This window comes from Halyomorpha halys, unplaced genomic scaffold (genome assembly GCF_000696795.3).
Source record: "Halyomorpha halys isolate HHAL.00 unplaced genomic scaffold, Hhal_1.1 Scaffold975.1, whole genome shotgun sequence".
Lineage (NCBI taxonomy): Eukaryota > Metazoa > Arthropoda > Insecta > Hemiptera > Pentatomidae > Halyomorpha > Halyomorpha halys.
Window position 1 is genome coordinate 258775 of NW_027109741.1, and position 5864 is coordinate 264638.

The 5864-nt window shown below is 26.9% G+C and overlaps 1 protein-coding gene across 1 annotated transcript in view; it reads left to right on the plus strand.

Moving 5' to 3' along the window:
* The first annotated feature begins 252 nt into the window (after window positions 1-252).
* Window positions 253-5864, plus strand: part of LOC106687524 (UDP-glucosyltransferase 2) — an 18888-nt gene continuing 13276 nt past the window's right edge. The window contains exon 1 of the mRNA XM_014431458.2: window positions 253-351. The gene's annotated coding sequence lies outside the window, so the exon portion shown is untranslated. The remainder of the gene's footprint in view (window positions 352-5864) is intronic.

Genomic DNA, 5864 nt, shown 5'->3' on the forward strand with positions numbered 1-5864 from the left:
TTTTCTTACCCAGCTTAATAAAAGAGGATTATTATAAATTGCAAAATAATATTATAGTCAGTATAGTGTTGCCCACCTTTACATTTAACTCAAATAAACTGATAAATAATAACTAACCGATTCCTTAAAACAAAATATATATATGTTTTTATATATGTTATTACCAGTTAATTTTCAGAAGTTATACTAGGAAAATTTTAAATGTCAATAGTAATCTAACCCCTCCATAATTTAGACACTCGTGGCTGATAATGTGGCGGGAATGTTAGTTTGGTATCAGACCCGTTTAAGAACTGAGTGCTATAGAATTAATGTTAAATCTCGTATAGTGGCATTAACATCAATCCTAAGGTACGTGAAACAATTGTTTAAATTATTGTCATGAATATTGCTTACATTACTGGTTGTTATTATTTTTTTTCATATCATTTAACAAAATTTATTTAGTTCACGGAGAAAAAAAAAACTTGACAAAAAAAAAAGTGCTCAGTGTTGTTCGTGCTAAGCACATTAGGTATTAGATTCGAGTTAGATTTCAGTTTACAAAAGTATATATATATAGAAAATCGTTCTTGGGTCATATAACACTAAATTAACTATCCAAATTTGGCAAAAAGTTCTTTTATTGATTATGCAAATCCTTAGAACATATGAATACGTTTTTCTTCTTTACTAATTTGTGTGCCGACCTACAAAAAAAAAGATGATTCTAATCTATTCTTCTTTTAAATTATGTCTGTTCATTTTACTGATTATTCATTTTTATTTTTTACTAGAAAGTAATGCTAATTATTGTATAATAATTCCAGTAGTACTTAAGCGGTTAGAGCAGCGAGAAGGTTACGTTATGTTGTTCATAGATACTCAACAGATTAGTATTTAGTGTCGTCCTTCGATTTATTTTTATATGTATTTTTGTCTGTCATTATCATGCTAAACATGATATATATTTATTTATTTTTAATTCAATTTACCTTATGTAATGAGATTAATTCATATGATGGCTTTACAACATTTAACCAGTTTAATTTTAAATAATGTATAAAATTAGGGTTTTTAACAATAAGAAAAACATGACAAAATAATTAGTTTGAGTTAAGACACATTCCATAAATTTTCATGAACACAAATTGAAAACAAAAATAGAAAATTTGAAAATATTGAATTGAAATCCTCAACTGTCATGGAGTAGTTCGAAAATTCAGAGAAGTATTTGTTTCTGTACATTAGGTTCTTATCACGAAACTGATAAGAAAAACAAATTTGTATTACTAATTTGAACACCGAAGGAAACTAATATACAGACAATTTCAACTTTTCAATAATTATTTCAAGTTTTTAATGTTCCCAACGTGATCAGCAATTTTCTATGATATAATCATATTTACGCGATATAATTAAGCTACAAATCTCAACGTTAAGATATTTTTTTCAATTAATATAAGATTGGATAATTACGATTAACTATGATCAAAGAAAGAAGTGTTATCAATTATAATCAAAACTTTTAAAAATTACGAGTTTACCAGATATATAAGAGTACTTATTACGATTTATATTATATATGATTATAGAGTCTAACCTTTGCTCTGCTACTCCAACCATGAAGCCAGATACTAAGAGTATTTGAGTTATAAAATTTTTTTTCTTAAAGCTGAACGATTATATTATATTATTATTTTGTCATTTTTTATTATATTTTTAAATTTTATTCATTTAAAAAATTACATCCAATATGGTCCAACCAGATGACATCTATTGGTTGGTGCCAAAATAACACATACAAATGATGGACATAAGTGATATGTAAATATTACAGTTTAGACAATTAAGGCGTTGTGGAAGCTATTCAATTTTTATGCTAGATAAGTATAATATGAAATGATGTCAAGTGATACGACTGATAATTTAATTATCAACCACTAAGATGAAAATAAAGTAAAATATAAATTAAATTCAATAAAAATAATAATAATAACTGAAAGGATTTTGAAATGAAAAATACACCTAAAAATTTACAATGAGTGAATAAATAAAATAATGTGAATAAAACAAGATACAGAATATGATAGAAATAAGGATCCAATAATATCTATTACTAAGAACTCACATACATTGCTAGTTTTAATTGTAATATAATAAATAAATTATGAGGAGTTAAGAAAAAATTTTGGCATATATCTTTCTAAAAAATATTTGGCAAATCAAAATTAATTATTGGGAATCATTGAAGTAACAAAGTACCCAGTTAAATATTTGTTTATTATTTTTTTGTGGTTGATTAATTTATTATTTCTTTTGGTAAGCGATTGAACAGATATTGTACCATATAGTTTAAGGCACGTTTACCAAATTTAATATTATAGGGTGGTTCGATAAATTTAATTTTTTTTAACACTGCTTTCCTAAATAAATTATTATCCATAAATTATAAGATGATTCTATAAAAATAAATTAGTTTAGGTTGTAAAGTACCAACGATTTTAAGATTTTCTGTTTTATTATTGCGGTGTGTTATTGTTCTTAATGTTCGATTTGGTAGATTTGCAAGTTTTGATAAATGACAATCAGCACTGCTTAACATTCGATCCCATGTCTTAATATCGATTCAAATAATGCTTTGATTATGGTAGGAAGTTGTCAGTATATTTGGTGTTTGAATAACATACATACATAAAAAAAGACGAATAGTTTTATACAACACTGATGATCTGATTGGTAAGTCTAGATATATGAGTCTATTATGACGATGTTATAACTAAATGAATAGCGTACCCGATAGCTTCAGGAGGTAGTGAAGATATGAGAATGATTATTTTTTCCAAGACCATTTTTCTTAGGAAATACATCGTGGGTTTCATAGGCTGGGTTCGTCACTCCCACGTCTATTTTTGTCAGTGTCACCCATTTGCTAACGGGCCTCACAAATGCCCGAGTGGAGGCTGTGAATGAGAATTGTATAATTATATGCTTGAAAAAATAACGGACAGGGCCGGGGACTCGAACTTAAGGAATGAATAATACCTGATAATAAAAAAATCTTCTATGTGCAGAGAGGTATGATACCACAGGACCCTGTTTCAAAATAAAATACAAACTAATACTATTAGTGTTGTAGATTTATCTTAATTCAATTACACTGACTTGTAAAATAGTAACTTGCACTGTAGTACTTTTTATATTTAGTATTTTATTATTAATATGAGCCAATACTATTAGCTCTCATTATTTATGGGTCCTAGACCGTGTATCATACGCTTTCATATGCACTTTATGTTCTATTAATTCTGTAGGCTCTGAATATTGTATGAAACGGTTTTCCACTTTTAATTTACAAGGATTATTCATCTGGGCCCTGTTTCATAATAAAGTACAAACTAATACTATTAGTCTTGTATTCAATTACACAATTCAATTTAATTCAATTACACAGATTTGTACAATAGTAACTTGTACTTTAGTATTTTTTAATTCCTGTAATATCACTAATAATCATCCCTATCATGAAAAAAATAAATATTAGTATTATTACCACACTAGTTTCTACACTTGTACTATCAACTAATACTATTACCTTTCATTATGAAACAGGGCCCAGGACATTCAAGTAGCTATTAAGAACTGAAGAAGTTCTATGAAGAACTGAAAGCTTTCTAGATTAAAAAAAAATCAATGTAAAATATTTATATTTTTACTACTAACTTTTATTCAAATGCAAAAAAACGTTTTAAAGAATTCATCAATATTTGAATGAAAACGTGTAAAATAGTAGTTTGAGGAAAAGAATATTACTAAAAAAACGAATTTAAATGAATGCTTTTTCTATAAAAATTAAGCACAACGCTATATGGACTAACATATATTTTCAATTTATAGTTCGAAATAATGTAATATATTAATTCAATTTTTTTTCGTCGTTCAGTTTAATTAATAGGAGGAAATTTATTTATTTCGGATTTTATTCATATTTACTAAGTCTAGATAGCTCCTTGGGTTAGTTCTAGAGATAAAATTCAGTGTTTTATTTGAAAAAAACATTTAGCCATGACATCCATTAAATATTTAAATATATATATGTATATAACAATATTAATATATAATTAAGTATATAAACATGTAACTGGTGCCCTTCCTTTGCCATATGGCATCTCCATATCCATTAAATATCCTCTCTCAGAATTTTATTTGTACTAGAGTTTCAAAACAGAAGTGGTGAGAATGAATCCATATCGGCTACATCGTTTATTGGTGGCAAACTTATCACTGCGTTCAACAATTTTAATTTATAAAACTATATTATGCCCGTCCCATTGACTTTATCGCTCATAAATATGTAAAAATTGTATTATTTGAAGATAAAATGGACAAAAATCAAAACAATTGTCTTGTTTTTATTGACCCTCCCCGCTCAACATAGTATCAACGCGCACTTGGCGCCTTCAACTATACACACACAGTGCACAATAGAATCAATACCTTATAATACCCCTGGTAGTAAAAGGATGCATAACATCAACCTAAACATTTTTGCATGTACCCTACTTTCCTTTTCCTTATTTATGGAGGGTGCGAAAAAAATAAAAAAATAAATAAAAAAATAAAACAGTGTATTGTTGCGTATTGTTACTCTGCCCAATTTCTTACTTTTTTTTTAGTATTTCTCTTCCGACAACGCATAAGTTATATATCTATATATATATATATAACTTATTAATGTATTTATATATGTATATAAATAAAATAATAAATACATTAAGTTGATTTATAGATAATATGTTGAAGTGGAGAAGGATGGAATTAAAAAACGTTTAAGAGAAATACTATAACTTTTATGAAGGAGACAGTCCAGGGATGTTGATATTTCATTTTTGCCTGTTTTACATTTCCTGCTCATTTTAAATCTAATACTCTTTTATTTTTGTTTTATATTTACATAATGTTGTATATTTCATTTTTCATAGTTCACTTTATTGTCATCTTCTCTTATATTTTTATTTGTTTTGTATTATTTTACTTTAATACAGATGAAGCCCTGTAAAGTGAGGCGAAATATCAGCAAATAAATATTTGATAACTATTTTTTTTACTGCACCTCCGACTTTATATATTCACATACGGTCGATCATTTTAATATATAATACTGTAATATTTATATGAAGAATTTAAAATATAAGTATCTTGTTTGTATATATTCATATATATTTTTATTATGAAACCAGAAAAACAGCTTCTTCTTGTGGTTTGTGTTTTTAGATAATAGTAATAATAATTTATTTATTAGTTAATGGGGCCCCATAAAAATGCAGATAGCCTGTGAAGTACATAAGTTAACAATCATTTTAATAATGATAATAACAACCAACAAACTATTTGATTATTATATAAGCTAATAAACAAAAAAACAGAATACCCAAATGGTGAATTAAAAATCATTTATATAAGCTAATAACAAACAGTATACCCAAACTAGGATTATATAAATTAGTCAGAATGAAAAAACAAAAACGACATTACTTACTTAATAAAATAAATGAAACAAAATACTATACATCTTATTGTGAAGATAAGTATCCTGCTCTAAGTATCAGGCTTTGAGTTACATATATAGAAAAAGTTTAAGATCCAATCCTGTACAGAGAAAAATTAATACTGGTTTGGGATAATATGGCTTAGATTCTGTTCTCTTGATAGGCAGAGCAGTTTGTTAAGAAATGCAAAAAATACTGCAATGTCGTTTCATAACATGCAGGAAATAGCTTCTTTTTTTAAAGATACCTTTATTTTACGTCTTAAATTTCAGAGCTGTTTTCCATTTAAGGTTCCACGGTCCCATATCACAGCTCTCGAAGAATGGTGTCGTAATT